Source organism: Lissotriton vulgaris, chromosome 3_1 (assembly GCF_964263255.1).
Source record: "Lissotriton vulgaris chromosome 3_1, aLisVul1.2, whole genome shotgun sequence".
NCBI lineage: Eukaryota > Metazoa > Chordata > Amphibia > Caudata > Salamandridae > Lissotriton > Lissotriton vulgaris.
In genome coordinates, this window is record NC_141689.1 from 1999770424 (window position 1) to 1999795857 (window position 25434).

The following is a 25434-nucleotide window of genomic DNA, read 5'->3' on the forward strand; positions in this document are numbered from 1 at the left end:
TCAGTTTTCTTTTCTCATCGGTGCAAAATTTTACATATGCAAATGGTGAAATTCAAAATGAAACCCTTCAATATCACAAGTAAAATTATCAAGATTACATTAGATTTCATTTATTCTTTACACACTTTACTATTTCAATGAGAATGATGAGGAATTTCATAACACATGAGTATATCACTTTAATTGTTTTAATACATGTTGAAATAACAGTTGAAGCTGATTAATAAAATATGAACCTATATGATTCAAATGAATATGATTTGATATATTCTACAATTATCTACATGTTTTCCAATGCAGTAACTAGTTCTCTTACATTTAATTCTCCTGTTTCTTTAAAATGTGGTTAATGCACATTTATTCATAGGTTACTCAAAACGTCTCATAATGGGTTAATATGTCAAGCAAAGGTTCTGACAGCTTTCAGCTGCATCACCCTTCCCCTTTAAAAATCTAAAAGGATTTTCATTTCCATATATGATGTTTATTACCTGACAGTTTTGGATCACATTTTATTCACATCAATTTGTATTATTGTTGTTTTTGTTGCTGATAAATAAAGCTTTCTAAACTTAAAACCAACGCTGCGGTGGGTAAAGCGGAGTGCACTAAAACTTACACTTTTCAGTGACTAAAGTAAAATGTAGCTTTGCTACCCATTAATACATCAATCTGAATCCTTTGCTAATCTAGATTGAGCCACAAACAGCAGTTTGCACCTGATTCTGGACTACAAATGATACTGGAATATGAAGCTCTTACACACGCAAATGTCTCCAGGTAAAATGTGGTTATTTGTGCGGTGAAGCAACATCATATTGTTTGTTTTGTTGCTTATAGCCATGGTATCCCCATCTAGTGGTTCACAACTCTGAATGTGGATGTTTTAGTGCACCTGGTGTGTACTGCACCTGACCGCATCACTGTTTACTGAGTGTAGTATGAAATCCTAAAATACAGAGATCCTCAAGATGGGACCTAAGTATTTTACTACTAAACATTTTTATGACATGTTATTGCAAATGGTCCGATAACATTCCGTGATGCAACTATTCCTTGAAAATAATTAGAATTTGCTCACAGAAAAATAGTTATTTTGTCAGAAACTGAATACAACTATTAAAATTACTCGGCAGCACTGAGAAGGGCAACATTTTGCTACCCTGGAAGTAGAAAGTGTTTCACATGATTCGTTGGAGGGGACTGCCTGAGATTAAACAGAAGGCCTGTCTGCGTCTGGCCTCATAGCCCTGAGATTTTGGACATCTCACAGTTACAAAGCGGGTACCACGCGTGCATGCAGGCGCCATGTTAGTGCTGTATTTACCCTTTTTGCCTGAGCGTGTCCTAATGGAAAAGACAACCATCTCCCGTTCAAAGGCCTGGAGATAAACCCTGCACCCTGCTTTCTGTACCCTGGATGCACGCCCCCGACCGCTTTGGCATCAACACAAGGGCACAGTTGTGCAATCTGAGAGGGTAAGCCTCAGGAGGTAGGCAGATGGCAGACACGTTGAGCTACAAAGGCTCGAGGCGCGGTGGGAGCGGAACCAAAAAATATTTTTCTCAGAAATGATGGGAATACGGGCTCTCGCTTCTTACATGTGGACATAATCACAAACTAGAAATGTCTTCTTACTGGATTCTCTGATTATGCACACTTCAATAGTGTTGCAATAGATGTTGACATAATTAAAACTCAATAGTACAAAAATATTAGGTGCAAGGCTGACAGGTTAAGTGATGGTGGATGGCACGGAATGTGTCATAGGATTGGTTGATTCTTGTCAGATGTGCATTGACAGCAGGAGACTTTACATGAATTGGACTGTATGAAAAAGTCCTTAACATTTTACAAGCGTTCAAGAACATAAAAATTACGTTTATTTTCTGAAGTTCTTGAATTGCTCCCATTGCAGCTCCTTATCAGCACATACTTTGGCATCAAGGTCCAGATTCTCAACGGTTTAGCATCGGGTTAACGTTACTTTTTCAATGCAAACCCGACACTAAACTTGTTTAGGGATTTACAAACCAACGCTAATTGGTATTAGCGTTGGTTTGCATGTAAAAGTTATGCAAAGCAGCGCGAATCGCTGCTATGCATTACTTTGTATCAATGGGCGGTTACATGGGTGGGACATGGGTGTTCCCATGCAACCACGCAAGCTTTTCACAAACATTGGCAGAAAGAGTTTAGGCGCTAAAAATGAACGCAGCTGAAAAGCAGGCATTAAACTAAGAAATGTTTTCATTTCTCCCTGCTTTTCCGAATTTGCATGCGTGCTGCACTGTACCACACACATACAAAGTAGGAACATCTTTTAATCTTGGCTAGGCACAGTATTTTGTACAAGAAGGGTATCCTTCCTGTAAAATACCTGTGCTAGACTTAGGCACGCACCCTAGTTCTATGGTGCTAAGGTGTTTGCCTGGCGCATGGCAGCTGTAATCAGCACAGACTGTAGGTAGAGCGGAAGAGAGTGCTATAGCTCTGTGAATATGGTGCTCTCCTGCTCTCTCCCTGTCATGCAACACAGCGCTTCACTGCATTGCCTGACACCTTTCAGAATCTGGGCCCAAAACTGGGGTAGTACGGGGTGTCATTTTTCACCAACATCAATGAAAATTAGCCCTTTAACCAGCAAATTACATCACAAGAAAGTGAAAAACAATGTTTTGCGACGGTGAAAGGAAGATTTAATTTTTATGATAAATATGTCTTGAAAACTGTAGACGAAGGTACCTCCACAAATAATGATTGATAAAAACCACAAACAGTCCACCACGAAAACTAATCAAAGTTAAAGGCGTGCTTACCTCAAAAGATCAGTAGACCAGTTCTTTAATTCACGAAGATTGCAGAGCAATCAAGAGGAATTCCATGCACTAGGACAGGGGGAGCAAACACTAACTAGTCCTACCGCAAAAATGACAACCTAGCTGCTGAGTCAGAATTATGTCCTCATTCAAATCAGGGTTAAACAAGTGATATAATGGGTGTGGTTTTTCCCACTAAAGGGTTTACATCCAAATGCTATTTTATCCACAGTTTTTATTATCTCTGAACATAGAAATTTTTCTTTAAAAAAACAGGATTTCTAAATTGTCATGCTCTTAAGCAAGTAAAAATATATGCTTAACAGGCAGCAAATTCTGATTCAGAAGTCTAGGAAGTAGGAAGGGAAGAAAGGGACAGGAATGACGTCTGGCCATGCAAATAGTTTGGGAATTTGGGGGATGCACATTAGGTTTTTCACTTGCTTCCCAACATGTAAATACTCATAAATGTAAAGCAAGAAAAGTTGGAGTGTTTTCGCATCATGGGAAAATTGAATGGATGGTTGCAAACACTTCATAGGTTCTTGGGAAGAGAGTTTTCCAAGGGGAAAATAATGTTGCCTGTGAAAGAAATATGATGCAAATGCATACTTCCATCTACCCGGAAACAGACCAATTTTCCACTGTGGAAAATGTTATATGGCATTTGGTAAATTTATCAGTGGTATTCCTGGAAATCAACGGGTGGCGCACACTTCCATGTCCTAGTGCCTTGAATAAAAAAGATATTGTGTAACACTTAAATGATTCATAAATATTAGACTTATTTCTATGCATTTTGGTTGATATTGTTTTGTAGGGAGTCAGCATACGACCTCAAATATGTGACCAAGAGCACATGAACGTCTCATCTTTTTATAGGCCTGTAATACCTTTCACAAGTTGCTCCAAAAACTGTTTTCAGGGAGAGGTTATACAAGTATCAATTTACAATTGAACATGCGCATGCGTAGCTTCAGATGCCCACCTCGCCCACCCATCACTGTGTGGATGACCTTCCATTGCCAACCTCTGTACTCTTTCTAGTTGTGCTCCGACAAGAACCCTTCCTTTGTCTCCATCAGTTCACACCGAGAAGTCCCCCATACCCTCCCTGCCCCATGTCCTCATTCTTTCCCAGGACCTGCCTCTACATCTAAAATATTGATTTGGTAATTTATGAAAACTGTCCTGAGGGTAGCTTTTCCCCCTTCTAAGCCAAAGAGTGCTGCCTGTGGTAACACCTATGCCCACAATCCCTACAATCTGCACAAGCTGCAGGCGGTGCAAGCCCACTGCCCTAGTGAAGTAACCGGGAGTGCATAATTCAACGCCAATGCAACCAGCACCCCGGACTGTGGCAGAGGGTAAGTGGGCACAGGGCGGGGTGGTGGCAATCCCAACCCAAGTGTTCATCCCATGTAAGCATTTGCACTTTACATCAGTGGCTCGTGCAATCAGTGTATACGATGAGATTTGACGACTCTGCTCTAAGTTTACTTATTATAGTTTTATCACCAAACCACTTCACTTGCGGATTTTCTATAGACATGAATATTTCTGTCATAAAACCATTCGGTGAATTTCAGGCCCTTCAGTGAGGGAGCGGTAAAAATTCAGCAGGAGGTAATCTCCAGCAGTAATTGTATTATACATTTGTACAATATCTGCCGATTTGAGGCAGCAATGTACATTTTTATGGAACTGTGCGGTACTTCAGTCGTTAGTGCCACCAGCAAAGCTCTGGTAGGAATGCATCATAAATCTGTGGTGACCTTGTTACCCAAAGCATTTTCTATGTATGCTGCTCGAATTCTTAGAAAATACTTGAAATGCAATTACCACTGCTGGGCATTATTGTCATAGTTAACGCTGTAAATGGACGCCTATTTTATTTCATTAATCCTAACACAGAGATATTTTGCAGAATGCTTTCCCCTTTCAGAACGGATGTATGTCGTTACAACGCATACTTTTACAATGCATACCTTTACAGCGCATTTTTTACACCGCAACATCCATCACAACGCATTCCATTACAACAAATTCTTTGAAACTACCTTTACAACGCATTCCACTACAACGCATACTACATTTACAACGCATACCATTACAACGCATACCATTACATTGCATGTATGGTAAGTATTGGATAGTGTAGGGGTAAAAATTACTACTCTAACTCCAGGGGGGTGCAACAGTAGGGTAAGTGTTGGATAGTGTAGGGGTAAAAATTAGTATTCTAACTCCAGGGGGTGCAACAGTAGGGTAAGTGTTGGATAGTGTAGTTATGCGTTGTAATGGTATGCGTTGTAATGACTGCGTTGTAATGACATGTGTTGTAGTGGTATGCGTTGTAGTGACATGCGTTGTAATGGTTGCGCTGTAATGGCATGCGTTGTAATGGATGTTGCGTTGTAAAAGTTTCATTATAAAGGTAGTGCGTTGTAAAAGCTGCGTTGTAAGTATTGTTTCCCTTCAGAACAGATTATGCTGAACGTTTGCTTTTGTAATTTGTTCACTTGTAATGTTCTCCTCATGTATCAGATCTGTTCCTTTTGTGAAGCGCTCTGACACCTTCGGGTAACGTCCGCGCTATATAAAAACGCATAAAAGAAAGAAAATAAATAAATAAAAAAGGTAAACATCATGTTTATAAGGTATTTGGTGGTTGTAACAATAATTGTACACAAAAATAATTGAAAGAAGAGGACCTTAGCTTTTTGACCACCACACTGTACAAAACGAGCTAAGCAGTATTACATCCTGCTAGAAAGTGGGTCTCTACTTGACAGTGGTTTACACCTTGATCAAGTAGGGACCCTCACTCAAGTCAGGGTAAGGGAGTCACACAGCTAAGATAACCCTTGCTCAACCCCTTGATAGCTTGGCACGAGCTGTCAGGCTTACCTCCGAGGGAATGTGAAAAGTATTTGTGCATTCACACAGTAACACAGTGAAAACACTACAAATGTGTCCACACCAGTTTAGAAAAATAGCCAATATTTATTGCAATAATACAAGACAACAGCGACTAAAATCCAACATACATTAATAAAAATATCACTTAAGAGGTTAAGCATGTATAATCTATAGAAATTAATGGATGCATTTGTTTTAGCACAAAGTACCTTAGATTCAGCAAAAATCAAAGATGGGGTCTGGCACAGGGGAGGTGAGATGCCAGAAAGGTGCAGCAATGCCTTGGTTCCTTACCACACAGGGAAGGTGATGTGTTGGTTCCTTACTGCCATGGAAGGTGATGTGTCAGTTCCATACTGCTAGGCAGGGGAGGTGATGCGGCAAGTCCTTACCGTCAGGGGAGGTGCTGCATCGGTTATTTACGGAAAGGGGAGGTAATGCGTCAGTTTCCAGACATGCAGCCTCGTTTCCTTACTGGGGCACGGGGCTGATGAAGAATCTGAATCGAGGGAAAATGCGCCAAAAATCCAGATGCATTGTGTTGTTGGGACAGCAGCGTTGCAGGCCCTGCATCGATTTCACAGCCATGAAGCAGGTGATGTGTCGATTTCACAGCCGCCAAACAGGTGCTGCATGAGAGTTGGACGTTGTGAACGTCGGTGACACAGAGCTTGAGACCCACAGTGCAGGGATGTTTCTGACCCGCTGTGATGGTGAAGTGGGGCCTCGGGGGAAAGCCGTTGTCGATGCCCTGATCTGGAACCACACTTCAGGGCAGGCAGCGGTGATGCGGCGATCTTATGCAGCAATGTGTCAAGAAAACAGGTGCTGGGAGTCGTTGCTTGGATGTTCTCCTTAAGATCACTAGATCCTACTCCCAAGGGCCCGGGAACTGGATTTGGCACAACTTGGCAAGTCAGGACTCTCAGCAGAAGAGCCCAAGCATTGATAGGTAACGTCTTTGATGGCCCTTAGACTTATTAACAGTAGGCAAGCACGCACAAGCCCTTGGAGAACTTTGGAAGCGGGATACAGAAGGCAAAGTACAGTCCTTTCATTCCCAGGGCAGAAACAGCAAGCAGCAGGCCATCACAACAAAGCAGCAGGCAGAGTGGCAGCCCCTCCTACAGCAGCCAGCTCTTCTTCCTGGCATAATGTCCTCAGTCCAGAAGTGTTCTGATTTTAGGGTGTCAGAGGTCCAATATGTATATCTCTTTCTGCCTTTGAAGAATGCCACTTCAAAGAAAAGCCTTTGTAGTGCTCAGGACCCTGCCTTTCCCTGGCCTGGGCGGAGGGGGAGACAGCTCTGTGTGAGGACAGGAAAGCCATATTCAGGTGTCAGTGACAACTCATCCCACCACTCTAGCTTACGAAGGCCCATCAGCCTGGTGACAGCCATCAGGGTATGCAAGGTACACCTCAGCTCCATTTGTGTGACTGTCTATAGTGAATGCACAAGAGCCCAACTGTCAGCCAACCCCGACGTGTATTCTATAGACAGATAGAGGCACAGAATGGTTAAGCAAGAAAATGCCCACGTTCTAAAAGCAATTTAAAAACCAAATTCACCAAATGATGTATTTTTAAATTAGGAGTTCAGAGACTCGAAACTCAAAATCTCTATCTTCCCCAATGGTAAATTACACGTAAGATATTTCAAGACAACCCCCATTTTACCTTATGGGAGAGATAGCCCTTGCAATAGTTAAAAATGACATTAGCAGTATTTCACTTTTAGGACATGTAAAACACACCAGTACATGTCCTACCTTTTAAATACACTGCACCCTGCCCTTCAGGCTGCCTTGGGACTACCTCAGAGGTAACTTACACGCAGGGCTTGAACAAGAACAAAAAACAGCCCTGGCAGTTTGATCGGACTGGCCCTTGGGGTGGAGGGGGGGGCTAGTGTTGAGCACTGCTGCTGGTTTTGTTACAAAGTGCTCATATTGCGCTTCTGCAAAACTGGCCCCCAGTAACAAAAAACGCCCCACCACTCCAAAAATGGCCCCAACCCTTCCAGACAACCGGGAAAATGACTGATGCCCGCTACGTCTAGTCCAACCCTGCTTACATGTGGTAAAAGGGAAGGTTTGGGCCTGGTAAATAGGTGCACTTGCCAGGTCGAAATGGTAGTTGAAAACTATACTCACAGACACTGCTGTTGCAAGTCTGAGAAATGTTGGCAGGGCTACTCGTGTGGGTGACATAATCAGCGCTGCAGGTCCACTAGTAGCATTTGATTTACAGGCTCTGGGCACCCCTCGTGCACTTTACAAGGGCCTTGCTAGTAAATCAAATATGCCAATCATGGATAAACCAATTACACCCACGACAGCTTTAACACCATGACCGCCCTACAACTTCCGAGACCCCCAACACCGCGATCACCTGCCACCTGACCGCATGGTCCAACGTCAACGACGATGACACCATCAAAATCATGAACTCCGTCCACTACGCTCTGGATCCCCGTCTGACCCATGCCCGCACCACGTCTTCAAAAAAGCCAGCACAATCATCGCACCCCACCTCCGGAAAGTCATCAACACCTCCTTCGAGACAGCAACCTTCCCAGAGAGCTGGAAGCACGCCAAGATCAACGCCTTACTCAAGAAACCCAAGGCGGACCCCAAGGACCTCAAGAACCTCTGTCCCATCTCCCTGCTCCCGGTCCCGGTGAAGGTCACCCAGAAAATCGCCAACAAGCAACTGACCCTCTACCTCTAGGACAACAACATCCTGGACCCATCCCAGTCCGGTTTCAGCAGCAACCACAGCACGAAACCGCCCTCATCGCTGCCACCGACGACTTCAGGACCCTAATCAACAACAGAGAAACAGCAGCCCTCATACTCCTGGACCTGTCAGCCGCCTTCGACACGGTCTGCCACCAAACACTACGAACACACCTACACGACGCCGAGATCCAAGAGAAGGCCCTGGAATGGACCACATCCTTCCTCCGGCAGAACACAGATCGTCCGCCTCCCCCCTTCAGCTCCACCGCCATCTACATCATCTGCGGCGTACCCCAGGGCTCCTCCCTCAGCCCAACACTGTTCAACATATACATGGCACCCCTCGGCTACGTCGCCCACCAGCACAACCTCAACATCATCTCCTACGCCGGCGACACCCAGCTGATCATCTTCCTCACCAAAGACCCTCACACCACCAAAACCAACCTCCACGAAGGAATGAAGGCTGTCACCGAACTCGGACAAAATGGAGGTCCTCATCCTTGGCTCCACCCCTTCAGCATGGGACGACTCCTGCTGGCCGACTGTGCTGGGAACAGCCCCGACACCCACTGACCACGCATGCAACCTGGGGGTCATTCTCGACTCCACCCTCTCCATGACCAAACAGGTTCACGCTGTCTCCTCATCCTGCTTCAATACCCTACGAATGCTCCGCAGAATCTTCAAGTGGATCCCCACTGAAACGAGACGAACAGTAACCCAGGCCTTCGTCTCCAGTAGGCTGGACAACGGAAATGCCCTCTACGCAGGAATGTCTAAAAGCTCCTGAGATGTCTGCAACGCATCCAGAATGCATCGGCACGATTGATCCTCGACATCCCCCGCCACAGCCACATCACACCCCACGTGAGGGACCTACACTGGCTCCCCGTCAACAAGAGGATCACATTCAAGCTCCTCATCCACACACACAAGGCCCTCCACAACGCCGGCCCAGCGTACCTCAACAAATGACTCGGCTTGTACAATTTAGACAGAGAGCATATGCACTTTAGCACTGGTTAGCAGTGGTAAAATGCCCAAAGTCGTAAAGCCAACAAAAACAGGTCGGAAAAAACAGGAGGAAGAAGGCAAAACGTGTGGAGATAACCCGGCAAAAAGGGCCAGGTCTAACACAACTCATGTGAGAAAGCATTGTGCTAAAAAAAAAAAAACAAGCAATGTTATGAATAGCATCACACACAAGAGGGATATTAATGTGCATCGTCATTGGATTAAGAATGTGTTTTAGTCATGCCATTTTCTTGACATAAAAGGCTTGATCGGATAGCTTCATAACTGGTGAATACCAAAGGATGTCATTCAGTAGACAACAAGCTTCTCCTATAATGGAGCCTCAGTTATAACTGTCACTTTCAGTCCAAATGTGATTAGAGTTTATAAATAAAGCAGACCAAAGTCTCTTTTAAATCTGCCCTGTTGGGACAATGTGTAAATATATATCTGTATTTTATATCACATGTCCAAGACCCTCACTGGGCATCAGAGTGTAATAGGTGTTGGATAATAAAAGCAGTAGGAAGACGAGTGACTTTTGTCTAGGATTAATACAATTTATACACCAATGTGTCAATGGAATAATATTAGAAACTAATGAACTGAAATAATGTGAAAAATATTAACGCACATATGAAATCACCATTGGGGATAGTGTGGACTCAGGTTAGGACAACGAATAGAGCAGTTTCCCTTCTGTGAAGAAAAAAAAAATCTTTAATATCTGACTACATCCAGACAATAGAAACTTAGAAAGCATGCAAAACGGAGGACAACAAAAGTAAAACCTCCTTTATTTTCACACCCAGATTCTGGAAAGAGCATCCTGGACTCTAAATGTATTTCCATTGCTCCAAGAGCTGAAGAAGAAATCCAAACCCAACACTTAAGGCAATAATTGCCACCACCCAACTGTCCGGGTTATTCCTCACAGTAACAAATCCCTCCACAATCTAGATAATTGCTTCCCATCGGTACTGTTCCCCCTCCTGTGTATTCATACAGAGCGACATAAACAATGTACATCTTAAATTGTAAATCATGTATTCCCACACACAAGGTGTTGTGACGCACCACCCCCTTACCTCCTGGTTGCCCCCACTGTGGTATATGTGATTGACATTCTGGGAATACGTTATCCCCGAATATGTATGAAATTAATATTATTCTATAGGCTATGCAAATTACTTGTGTGCCACTATATACCTTGTGCCTTGGCATGTCACATATCTATCTGCCCTGCAAAAATAATATGCCCCTTGCTTTGTAAGGCACTCCACTGCACTCCCTGGCTACAACTATGAAATATTACTTGGAGACAATATGCACAAAATATAGATGAAAGGAAACATAAAACTGTTGGCTTTGTCCTCAAACATGTAAAATGGAAATAAAACGGGACTACGCAAGGAATATTTATATCCTGTCAGAACACATCAAAAGGACTTTTCTGTATTTTCACTTTTATTAATAGGAAATTGGACATAGCAGACTGGTTCACAGAGGCATGTAAAAGTCTGTAAAAGAGTACTCCTTTAGAACTTCTTCCCCTACTCATTAATGCTATTGTAAATCAGCCCTGTTTGTGACTAAGCCCTAATATCTCACATCCAGTGATGTTAGATTTACCAGTCATGGTCAGGGATTCCTTCAGCCACTTGTCCATGAGAATGCCTTGACATCTTTTAAGCTGGGACATCCTCAAACAAGCATTGGTATAGCCAATAAGTCTCGCCTTTGGGGCCTTACACGCATTTAGTTATGCAGCACAATATCCTTGGTGCAACAACATCAACTGTTGCATGGCTTAACACTTATAAGGTCCCAAAGGCGAGAGCTATTGGCTATGCCAATGCTTGTTAACTTTGCAACAGAACGAGCACTGACACAGCAGAGACCATTAAAACACAGAGAAGCACACTGCGAAAGATTAGAACCTGGATGCAGCGAAGCAAACAATGGACCGCTTCAACACAGCGAAATTAGACACAAACACCTGCAAACCACATCTTCAAAAGCACCAAGTGAAATGACTACATAATTTTCGGGAACAGCCAAAAACACAATGAATCTGACCTTTACTGATAAGTATATTCACATACATGGGACCAAGAACATAATTTAGGAGGAAAAAATGGTGTTAAACTACTCACAATTCTGACTATGCCCTCTCTTGCCCAAAGAAGCGTCCGCAATTTATTAACAACAGGTAAATACACTAGGAAATCACGAGCTGACAAGACACCCCCTGAAGGTCATTCATTACAATGGTATGTAGCTTGGTGTGCTTGCATGGCTGCAGTGTAAAATCATTTAATAGAGGACACGTGCTAACGGAGCGCTCTTCACGAGATGCAGTGAACTAACTTTCTATACACACACTAAATGTGTCATGCTTGTAGGAAAACGGCACAATTATGGCTTTATAGAAAGCATAAAAATAACTGTGCTGCACCAGAGTTAGATTAATCTTTGCATAAAAAAAAATTTAAACTGCTCTTACAAAATACTGAAGCTCAATAATAATTTTCAGTAAAATTTAAATAATCACACGAGCTTATAAAGGACAACATATGGGGTAAAATATGATCAGTTTTAGCACAAATGTGTTTGCATCTATAGAGCCTTGTTACATTCAAAAAGTCAAACTTCCCAAGGTAGGAGTCACATCTGTTAAATGTGTAGCGGGAGGAGAGGCGTAGCTACTACACACAAGATGGACCTCACCATGGAAAGGTCCAACTAGCATCAATATTGATTATTTTGTTATTTGAAAGATAAGTGAAACATTGGGTTGTACAAATAAGTGCCATTCTAACTTTAGTCGTGCACTCGCCAAGGAGTAAATACAACAGAAATCCTTCAATGCAGCTGCTTCTTTGTCCTGCCTAGTAGAAAAGAAACGGTCAAATCAGTAATAAAGAGATCGCACTTATGCCAAGCGCTATATTAACATACGATTCGACAAACTGTCTCACCGTCACCGTCTTTTAGAAATGTCATGTAAATGGCAAGATGTCCCATTCATTTAAATAAGAAAAGAATTTCCGGTGCATAAAACGAAATAATGATTCCTCGCTCACAGCCAATAACTGTGATACCTAGCATCGCACTTTCGTTATAAAGTAGCCATCTTTCGGCAGTGCGATGTCAACATTCAGAAGGAAAACGTGAGATATAGTTAATTCTTGTGCTAGGTGTATATAACTGGGTCATTTCAAAATAAAATTCACATTTAGTGTGGAAATAAAGAATACGGATGTACGAAAAATACAAATCACAAGTGGACCCGAGTGGTGACATGCTACTTTGTGGCGATCAGCTTGCTATAACGCGCGCGCACACTCTTGTGCGCGTTCTAGCAAGCTGATCTCCGCAAAGTAGCATTTCTCAGAGCCCCACTAAAGGTCTCGGCCGAGACCAGCGCATGAGCTGGATCAGGCCGAGACCTAAAAATTGATACCATTTGGACAGGGTAATATGCATATGCGAGTGACTGTTATTTTAGTTGTGTTATACATCCAACTTCACAGAGGTTGTTTTCCTTAAGGGATTATTAGATTTCACTTAATTGCTAGCCGAGGGAAGCAAGCCATATCTCTGGGAATATTCAGATACTGTTATGCATACCAGCACCACAAAGCAACAAGTAAGGTGCTTAACGTTTTAGTTATAAAATAAGCCTTTACTAAACAAAATTCTTCAAAGTGGTGAGAGGATAGAATGTCTTCCTTTCTGCATTATGTTTGAAGACCTTTAGAGGAACTATATAGCATCCTAATGCTTTGCCTTTAGTTAGTCATACCCTCCAGGATTTCGCGATTAGCGAAAAATTGCAAAATTGGCAGTTTTGTAAAAAGGCAGCGCTTTTTACAAAACTGCCCGCGAAATTTGGAGCATGCGATCTGAAAGATTGCAAAGTTAAAAGAGACATGTTTTTCATGCCGCAGCTTCTTTACAAATAAAGCTAAAATGTGCTGAGAAGTGCCTGTCAGTTGTGGGAGCCAGCAACACCCGCACACAAGTGTAGTTTCCATTGCACCCTCGCAACCATCTTCCGGCTTAGCAAACACATTCGAGGCAAGAGGAGGAGATAGGGAGCACAGAGAGAGGGAGGTCTCAGGGAGGACAGAGAGAAGTGAGCCTGAGGGGAAGGGAGAGAGGGAGGAGACAGGGAGGATAAAAAGAGCTGGAAAGCCTCAAGGAGGACAGAGAGGAGTGTGGGGCCTCAGGAACCTCGGAAGAGGGATTTTGTGCCTGGTTTTATGTGGACATATTGTAAATTGATCTCAAGTTGCGCTCACTCTTGCATCACAATTTCGTACAAAGTATCATTTGGTCATTAAACAGTGCAAACAGGAAGCAATTACTGACACTAAAATCGTTTTCACCCGTTATTAGTGGGAAATGTGAGGAAGGGTTTTGCTACCCAATTTGCTATTGCAGAAGGTGATGAATCCTTCATTGCACTGAAAATCATGCATTACCTATGCCCACAAAAGCCAAAACCTGCTGCATTTCCACCGCGTATTAAGTGTTGTCTTGGTAGAGATGCATTTGGGACTTGCAAGGAGTGGGTGTCGCTGTGCTCTTTTTAAAACCAAGAACACAGCTACCAGAATTTATACATCCGCCTCACTGGCCCCTTCTTCCCTTTCTCCTTTATATTCTGACCTCATTTCCTCCAGCTTTAATTTGTCATCTGCCAGGTTTTGCACGCCACAAGCTGTGTGCCATACCTCCACCCACTTCCAGGGTCTCACCCTCTTCCAGGAGGCACATCTTATATCTGGTACACCTTATGCGGGGCGCACTTTACGTTGGGCGCACTTTATGCCTGGCATGCTTTATGCGTGGCACACGTTATGTCTGGCGGGCGCACTTTAAGCTTGCCACACTCCATCCTGCATGGCACATGTTATCTCTCTTTAAGTGTGGCATGCTTTCTGCCTGGCACGCATTATGTCTGGCACACTTTAAGCCTGGCACACCTTCTCCCTGGCACGTTATGTCTGCCGTTCTTTCAGGCTGGCACACTTTCTGCCTGCAAAAAGAACAAATGTTGGACGGAATACTGAACAATGTCAAACACTTTCCCCCAGTACGAAGAGGTCAGGAAGGGGGCCGAGCTCAGTCATCACTCAATATTTTGTTCTGCACCCGAAGAGATGATAGCTTGTATGAACTTAAATTCAAAGTTTGCCTCTCAACCAAACACTAAGGAGTAAGTAGTAAGTTAGCACAATCTACTGATATGTTGATATTGCAGCTTTTTCAGGTATACCATTGTGTTCTCCTCTGCACATAGTTCACTACATTTCAGTTCCGCTGCTAAAAGTTTCTCAAAGGCTTCAAAACACCTACCAATTCTTGAACACCACGCCTAAGAGTTGAGTTTGAGGCAAATAAACGTAACCTCTTTGGAGTATCGTGAATTTACCCTGCCTTCAGCAGTCTTTGTCAGAGCTAGAATGATTGGTGGACGAGACTAGTTTGGCTCTTCATCAGCGGTGGACGTAGTTTAGACCAGTGCCACTTTGCTAGAGTCTGCTTTATAGTCTATTTGCCTATTTCACCCAAGGCCACCACTTAAGAAGAAGTGAGTGAAATCTGCCTAGGATCCCCCTTCTGGTTTTATGATGGAAATTGAATGGTCTGTGGTTCATTCTTTATCTTTGGCACTCTGCCACTGAAACACCACAGTGTCAGTCCCTGGACGTGCCAGTAACACACAGATTTCAATTTGCTGTATGACAAGGACGCCTGGCTGCGAGTGTAGAATGATGTAGTTTTTCTCTGGGGCAGACAAGGGTGCAATGTATCAATCAATTGAAGACTCCACTGCGGGTGTGCTTGTTGTGTGCAGTAATATGGGATTTGCCATAACATATTATTATTTAAGCAGCTGCAGACATCACAGTAACATGACTTGTGCTTGCTAATTATAGCTAGATTTTTTATCACATATACTGCCCTGAAACATGAAAAAGCTTTACCAGTATACTGAGTATACATTTTCCAAAGTGGTCGTAAAAGGCTAAACTGTTGTGGGTGGAAGGTAGTGGAAAACAATGATTTAAAAATTGCAGGTAGGTGTTAAAATTAAGCACCACCATCTAATCACCAAGGCTGTGGACTGTTTTTGAATAAAGCAAACTGCAGATGTTAAATGATTTATTGAGAACTCTAGATACTTCTCAACAGGTCACTTACCTCTGATAGGATGGTAAGATTGAGGCAGTCAGCCAATGCCAAATATCCAGCTGAGTCTGCCTCAGTCATATCAGGTTAAAAGAGGCACACACATTTACCCACATTCATAGTTTTCAGTCCATCTCTGCAATCCAGGAAGCATCAGTGGACACTCCTTCAGAACTTGATTCACTTCAGACACAGTTCTGCAAGAAATCAATCATGCTTTCGAAGGAGTAACAATCTGGATATTTCAGACTCATTTCCTTATAGAATCTAAATTCCACGGTTCTGGACTATATGTTTTGACCCATGACCCAGTTCTGGTCCGAATACATTACTTGGTCCTATCAGTGACCCTCATATACGCAGATACGCTAGGTGTCCTCAATGGCGGCCGGAGGCTGGACTGCAATCAACCTAATCATCACACAAATAAAATAGGACACAAGTGACATTGTTACTGAGACTGCGGGAATTGTTAACAAAAAATTTACTAAATATATAATCTTTGCCCCTGGGGACTCAGAAATTAACCCAGTACACCAACATGAGGGGTGGCAAGACTACCATTAAGCAATCATTTCTCAGCTACTTTACTAAAAATAAATATATATTTGAATACATGAGAGTTTCCTTTCCGAGATATCATAATGCATTCCTTTGTGATGACTGGGGCAGAATTGTGATTTCCGGTCAGACCAACGTTAAGCAATATTTTTATAAGATTTACCCAATGCCTATGTAACTGTGGAAAACATACTCCACTGCCACAAATTTCTCCACCCACTGCAATCCTGCACCCTAGGGTGCCTTAGGAAGAGGTTTCATGCCTCACGGATCCAGGAGGCCGCGGTACCCTGGCAGGAGTGCATACATGGGCGCTAAAACATCCCAGGGAGAAATACAGCCCCCTTCCATGAGGATACGATTGGAGCTGTGCTTCCATAAGGTTGCAGAAACTTTAAACATGCCTATTTCAAAGTGGAATACTCTGCTAAAACATGTTCCATTGATTTAAGACTGAAAAGGAATGATTACAAGTAAAATAAAGTGCCGTAATAATGCCGCAAATGTTTAATTTTTGTGCTGCAAAATTTGCAAATCTATGCCGCAATATCCTGGGGGGTCTGGTTAGTGTCTTGATTACTGTCATTCTTTTTTCACCCATAAAGATGTTTTTGAAAACGTCCTCGGTAGCTATTTCAAACATCTCCGGGTTGTCTTTACCAGGTGAAAATTTGGGCCTGCATTGTTTGTGCTAACTGAAATATTGGAGCAAAATACTGTAGCAACAGATCCAGGAATCTTATGAGATATTTGCTTCAATAAAATTCCCTTTCAACCAAGACCATCACCTATTTTTCCAGAAAGATCTTGAGTAGTTATTCATAACTTTGTTTTCCAATGCTCTCCATTGTGCCAATAGAGCTTCTTCCTTTTTTTTCTTAATAGTTCGTAATCCTTTCTTCCTATTCTGATTTGTTCTGGTGGTGCATTAAACCGTACTAGGTCTTTCAATTTCTCCTTTGTATATTTACAGACATTGTCAAATCACCCTGCCATCCCACACTCTGATGGGTTTTTTGGTCATATGTTTTTTTTCTCACCATTAATTGATACTAATAGTATAATGGAATCCATAAAGGTTTGATAATGTCTTAACATTTCTGGTTGATAGTTTGTGTTTTCAGTTAGTTAACCCAAATAGGAGTTCCAAGGTTTCTGGGGTATTTTACCATTCTCTTACTTTCCCTGGTGCAGGTGGTATCCTGGTACGTTGTTGGTTTATAGGACAAAGTTTATTTAATATCCAAGTATATGCATTGTGATTGCTTTCCACACTCCTTATTACCCCCAGGTTTTCAAACCTGCACCTACGTATCTATATTTTGAAAACGAAGTTGGACTGAAGGGATGCCTAAAGATGGTTTTAATTCAGATACCTGGCCCAAATTATTTCCCTGTCACCCATTTTGAAGTTTAAGTCACCACAGGTTAGAATAATCAAATTGGATTCCATGGACATGGATATACTCATGGCATATCTAATGACTAACTGGCTGATAGTAATTTCTCATTCCCCTTATATGGCAATGAGATAGAAATCTGTCGTACAATTTTGAACTTGCTTTCTTCTTGCTATGTGTGAAACCTTTTCAATATTTCCTTACTCGCTTTCTTCATTTTAATGCTTTGGCTAAAGTGTTTTGATATGTAGAGAGATTCTTATATTTGTTACTGAAGCTGCTTTTCTGACATCAACTGTGGCTTGTAGGTTAGTAGCATCCAACTGTGTTTTCAGAATCATACTGTGTTGTGCATTTTTCACCTTGGTTGTTTCTTTTTCTTGGTTTAACCTAGCCTTTCGGTTTCTGTATTTAGCCTTGATTATCATTTTACTCTTGAAAAAAGGTCTTGTGAGTAATTGAGGTTTTCTGATACATTCAATCAGATTAGAGTTCCCTGTGTGTACTTGGATAGACTCCCGATTTGGGTTCATCCATTTGTTGAGGTGTCTGAATACTTGCAGGTTGTTCATTTTCACAGTGCCTTCTCCTACTTTGTCAATCAGTCACTTATAGATTCTAATATTAAGAGGAGATCTACCGTCAATTTCTTATGTTGTGGGCACATTGCATATGGCAAGGTTATCTTGGATCGCTTATCCATTTTATCGCCGTGTTTTCTGATAGGGTGGTCGGATTCTCTATTATCAGACACAAGTCTGCTTTCACTTTATCTGCCCTTACTTTTGGGCAGTATAGCAATCCCACTGTGTACAATATGTAGCCTCCTGATTCAATGATATTTTCATTTGAAAATGATCTGGTTTCTGCTGACATAACTCCATTATGCTAGCCATGGTTTTAACATGGATGCTTCTTGTTTGTGATTCTATGAGATCCGACCTAAGGTTTTCTAAAGAAGGATGTTGTCTTATTTCCGTTTGCTTGTCACAAATTCTGTCTTCTGATCATTTGATTCTGTTTCCCTTTGCTTCTTATACTCTGCTTTGTTGGCATTTCTGAGATATATGACAAATTGGTGAGAATAGGTTAATTAGATCAAATACTTTTTTCAAAGACAAAAGTGATTGATTTAAAGATGAAAAATGTGAAATACGACAAAGGAATTTGAAAATAAATGTATTTACCAGAAAGAACCACAGCAGGTATATGTGCACAAAGATTGTTCTTGCAGGGGAAGCAGTTAGCCACATACATTCTGCACAAAGTCCAAATGGGCCAGAGGAACAGCATTTACATAAATTTGAGGTAAACTGATCATCGGAGTCATAAAAAACCTTTAAAGAATTTTTACTGTTATAGCAATCCTCAGAAAAAAAACTTTAGTTCTCACCCCTCTTGACAAATAAGCTCAAGACGTATCTCACAATAACAAAGATATGCTCTTTCCTTACCAGACCTCAAACATTAGCAGGGTAGTCTCCAGAATACCAAGACACCTGTGGCATCACAGGTCCCTTCAAGTCTCAACTCATAGCACTTCAGGACTGGAATTCAAGTACTCTGGTACATGGCCCTCTGTGGTTATCACCTCCATCTGGATCAAACTCATTTGCAGCATCCAGCTAGCCAAATTTGTGATGTAGGCTATTTCGATGATTTACTTTATGGCAACAGAGACAGATACAAATATTACTGTAGTCAAGGTCAAGGAACTAGTGCCCCAGATTTTGAGCAATTTCCTGGACACCTAAAATAGAAGTCGTGAATCAGTACTAATTCTCTCTTGGGCAAGCAGTGAAATGCCTTCACACATCTGATAAAAAGAGATCTATTTCTGTAGCTCTAAGCAAATTCTGCATGGCAGTGGGTCAAGCAAGGCTTTTAAAAAACGAAGCAGGAGCATACAATCTGGGTGAATACATCTTGGACACGGCACAACAACGTCATACCTGTATGTTGTGGTTCAGTACACAGCATTATTCGAACATCTAGTACTCTGGGTGCTTGGACAGGTATGTCATGATGGCATTCCTATGACACAGTATAGGATGAACAACCTCATCATAGATTCTCATAAAACATGGGTGACCTTTTTTCAGTTAAGGTCCTATTAGTCTTACTATCATAACCCAACCACGGTGTCAATCAAGACGTCTCGAAGCACACAGAAATCCCAAGCTGAGGTCTTGGTTTCAGTAGTCTTTTATTCAATCATAGAAGACACGCCCCTTCGCCAACATGTGTTTTGTCTTATGCTGTTCCTCAGGGCAATGTATTCGGTCTAAAAATGACCAAGGTATATATACGTCCAGATCAGGATTTTCCTATAGTATTCGTGCGTATTCTTATGTTCCTTGTTCCTCTCATTACTCACATAGTCATTTTCCCGACCAACACCTCGTTTTTAGCATCTACTCCCGCCCTACCTTCAAGTTTCCTGTGTCTACACCTGCTAAGTGTACTTGATATGGGGTCCAGTACAATGTGTTTATAAATAAAAATAAAATAAAGGAAGTAGAATTCCATTTTTGGATGACCATACACAATCCATAAAATGTTTCCACACTTTCCATTTCCACTTTCACTCCAAAGTAATGAAGCACCCATGCTTAGTTCAGATTTCTAACATCCAAGGTGGGCAATGATGGCTCTAGATTTCAGGACCCTCTCCCTTCCAACTTCAAACGCTATTGCCCAGCTCAGCCCATTCTATTTCACATGGATTCAAGATCCATGCGTCAACAATATCCTAGGATGATATTGCTGGGCATTGTCGGGCCCACCTGATTGAAAGAAACCACGTGAGAGCCTCTCTTTAGCCACTGTGTCCAAGCAGTGCACCAATCCCCCTTTCTGGCCTTTATTTTGTCCCCTTTAAATCTTTATTAAACAGATGTCTTTTGACAAGTACATCACTAGGTGTGAAGTGAAGTGGACTCTCCAAGCAAAGGTCTGAATTGATAAAAAAATGCTTTCATTAAAGTATGCATCTCATGTGATCAGTGTATTTGGTTGCAGCACGTGAAAGCCACAATTTAATGTAAAGTGTGTAAAATTCTGCAAATTTCATGAAAGTGCTTATCAATTTTGCTAAATTACGTTTTTAGATTGAAATGTGTTTGTGGGTATCTATGCATTTCAAGTAAAAAAATACTTTATAAATACTGGCAGTCGATTCATCGAAGTAAAAAATGTCTTGCAACAATACATTTCTACGTAAACAAGGCCCCTTTGTGGAAAAAATTATGAAAAACTGAGTAATGGTGAGGAATTTAGAATAATTAAAATTTCCCAGGCCTACTCAAATGTTATACATGAAAATATATAGCTCAAACCTGATTTCAGATATCAGTGTTACAGTTCAAAGTATATTTAGGATATAATCTTGGTGCTAGTTGCATTTAACAAATCAGAAACGCAAATTCATTGTCAACTAACATTTTGCATGCCATCAGCAGTAACAAACGTATGTGCAGTGCAATGTGTCATTGCATCATGAAAGCTGACTGGCAGGTAGGCAATTGTGGAAATGGACTCCACAATTTTCAAAACTTACTTCTTAACAAATGGCACAGTATGATTACTATTGCCTAAGGACATTTCTAGTCACATATTTACAGTGTTTTCCCTAAGAGCGAGTGAAGGATAATTGGACCACATTTGTAGGATTTATACTTAAAGTATAAACCCTAAAATCTTTACAAAGCATATGAGACTGGATCATGTTTGGAAAGGCTTGAACAAAAAGAGATTTCTAAGTCCTACACTGTATATTAAACTTTCTTCTGCATGTTTGAATCCAGTATTCTCACAAATAGTTCTGTGGCATTTATTAAAACCTTTCTATGTTGGGCGCCACATTAGGGATCACAATGGGTTTTGCCTTTATTATTGAATATGCAATTGACCTATACAATAAAGCATAATGTGTGTGCCTCACTATATGATGCTGTGTATGCGTTCAAATTTAGGTGGATATTTAAGTGGATAGCACTAACCTAGGTGGAGACCAGTAGAGTGTTTCACATCTGACAGGTGAGATTGTGTATCAAGTGGCCATCTCAGGGGGGTCAATAATCCCTGAGACACCCTTCTGCTAGAAATACAGGCCTTCAAAAAGAAAAAATATTTGACACTTAGATCGCTGGGGAAAAGCCATGTCCTGCGCCTCCAAGTATATTTTAATCATGTCATTATTAATCAGGGGCACTTTGCCTTTAGCTGGTTCCTTTGTCTGTAATATATTGTTCTATTGTAACACTGTACCAACAATCAATTACATGTGTAAAAGATTGTTGGTGTTGGTAGGCTTAGCTTAAGCTGGATAAAACTGCTAATAAATAATGCTTGATGTTGGAGCTCCTTCTCTATTGGACTTAACTGATCTTCAAAAGTTGAGATGCTTTTTACTGATGTTGGATGTGGTGCTCTTTCAATAATTGAATTTTTTAATCTTCTTTTAAATGCAGTCTAATTTGCAGAGAGATATTGTTTCAGAATAAGGACACAGAATGAGTATATATAAATTCATTATTAAGCTTTTTCTTATATCCCTTTTCTTTGAGACCAATTAGTGTATTTATAGCAATTAATGCCAAATACTTAAACTCATCTATGTTAATCTTATATTAAAGTATACATATCAAAATCATGAAAAGTACCATTTAGGAATTCCTCTTCATGCAAAGCCTACTTTAAGAAAAAATACAATTTGAGTTAACAAAATAACATTTCTGCACAAATAAGATAACTTTTCAAAAGTAAATTAAAAGCATATTTTTATTCAATTGATCATTCTTCATGTAATGTATACAAGTGGAGTCATCTAATCCTATATATTTGTGTATATAAACGTTATTCCACATGAAAAATATTTCAATAACGTAATATCAATAAAAGTGAATAAATACTGGTTTGTACCTGAAAGGGAATACGCTTGTATCCAGCTTAAATTTGAATATATTTATCCGGTAATGATCTCAAAGGAAGCTAAATATAAGCTATTTATTTATTAATTTCCTTTTTCTACCATGATGGCTTCCTCCTACTTCAGGGCCCCAGCAGATGGACGGGGGAGGAGGCAGTTGCGTGGGGAATTTAGAGGCTTTTCTCTGCTCCCGCCAGGTGAGAGTAAACCTGTGTTCCCAGCCTGCAATTGTGCTCGTACCCATGCCTTGCATTGCTAATTATCTTACATAATACATCACTCATGACATGTTCTATGACATCATTGATAAGATCACTGAAACATCTCAAATGGCAGTGATGACAACACTGTGCTTGACGGGTTGTGAGTTATAGTTACTTGAGATAACTATAACTGGTGAATTTCAGTGGTTTTGTTAATGTTGACAGTATGTTTTGCTGAAATTTTCACCCTAACTATAAGGTGCCTTGAACATTTGTTTTTTTTCAGGGAATTAAATTCAAAGTAACATAATATTAAAATTCCTAACTTTAACATCACTTTAACCTTTGCCTTATAAATTCAGATTTCACTTGTACAAAACCAGTGAAATTCAGCAGTTATAGTAACCTTAGCTAATTATAACTTATGCCCCCGCAATGCACTGCTTATGATCTCACATATTACAATGACTTCAGGATTACATCACTGATTACACCACTCAGTGAGTGTAAGTATTTTGTAGGATTTTATGATTATTAAACATATATATTAAGTACTATATAAGTAGTATACTAGGTGTACTATCAATGAGGGATACTACTTTCAATATACATCATGTGAGAGGCTGTGTGACTGTATGTATTCTTGTGCATATAGGTGTGTGAGTGGCTATATGGGAGTTTAAGTGGGTGTGTGAGTAGGTGTGTGGTTGAGTCAGATGTTGTGTGAGAGTCTGTATTGGTGAGTGAGTGGTTGTGGAAGTGGCAGTGTGAGTGGCTCTATGGGTGGATAAGTGGGTGTGTAGTGACTGAATGGGTAAGTGCGTGGGTGTCTAAATGGTTGTATGAGTTAGTGAATGGGTGTGTAAGTGGCTGTATGTGTGAGTGAGTGGCTGTTTGAGTGGGTGTTTTGATAAGTGAGTTGGTGTGTGCGTGGTTGTATTGGAGAGTTAGTGTCTGTTTGAATTGCTGTATGGGTGGAAATGGAATGTGGGAGTGTTAGTATGGCTGTGTGAATGGGTATGTAACTGGTTATTAAATGAATTCATATCTATGTTTTAAAATGACGTGCTTCTCACTGAACACAGCACATTGAAAGAGGCACACAGTCGAAACGTGTCTGTTTGGTTTTGTACTTTAAAATAAATAACTTTTTGTACCTTGAGTGTGCTGGTCATTTCCTTGGAAGAAAAAATATATATATATATACCCTTCCAAGGAAATGACCGGCATAATTTAAATATAATACCTTTGCCTAATCATGCCCTGAATGGGCTGCATATTCATTCAGTTACTGACTGGTCAAACATGTTCCAAATGATTATGCTATCATATAGCACTTGGAATATCCTGTTCATTGCAGTTCAAATAATCATCAAATTGCTATATGATAATGCGCTTTCCCCATGTTTTTTCCATGGGGATTTTTCATTTTTTGAACACGACAACAGCACTGAATGGAATTAAACTAAATTTGGCAGAAAGCTAGATGTTGATCCAGAAAGCGTGCTTTTTCAAATTTGGTGTAAATCCATTCAGTAGTTTCAGAGATATTTAAGTTTTAAAAATATAGATATCTGGGAGCCCAAAATCCCACTGGATCACGGTTCTCCTACAGACTAGCGGAAGAAGTGGAAGAAACTTCTTACCATCTGTAACAATCCAATACAGGTCCCAATTAGAGCCTGAACTTGGGAACGCATAGTAAGAGCATCATCATTACAAATTTCCACGTTTCTGACTGTAGTTTGAGCCACACTGGGAGGAGAACATTTCTCCGGCCACCATTGACTCCAGTCCTGTACTGTAGGTAGGCCAAAGAAAACTATTTCTGACTTGTCAGAGTTCCACTTCAGCTGATTTTCCTCCAACCATCCGAAGACGTCGGTGAGGCAAGATCTAATCATGCCCCCATCGTATTCATTACCTCTGTTGCAAGAGAAAACCAGCTGAGTGTTGTCAGCGTATGAGATTATCTTTAACCCATAGGGGTCTACCAGTGTAGCTAACAGGGACATATATAGATCAAAAAGCGTAGGGCTAAGACAAGAACCCTGAGGGACTCCAACTTGTAGACTATGCATGGGGGAGGAAAATAGAGGGGTTCAGATCACCTGCTCTCTCTTTTCCAAATAGGAGGTAAGCCAGGCTAGAGCCTGACCCCCAAAGCCCATTCTTTTTCTTGAAGCTGAGGTCAGACTCAGCCTAAAGGCCCATAGGAATGAATGGGGAGTTATTCCTTATTTGCGATTAGAAATTAGCTAATCGCAAATAAGGATGCGATTTCAAGGGTGCCAGGGGTGTCCAAAGGACACCCTGTAGCACCCCTGAAATGTAATCTACATTGGTGTTGCGCACACACATGTCCAAAGGACATGTGTGTGTGCAGCATGCAACTTAGAAAAATGCATTTAAATGCATTTTTCTAAGTTTTCGCTATTTACCATGAGGTTTGACCTCGCGGTAAATAGCGGCCCAAAATTGCGATTTCGCAATTTTAAAATGGTTCATGAATTGCATTTAAGGAATCTCAAATAGAGATTCCTTAAATGCAATTCCTCGCAAATGTGCGAATTCTTTATTAGCGAATTTTGCATTTGGGATAATGAATCCCAAATGCAAAAATTGCACTCGCAAAG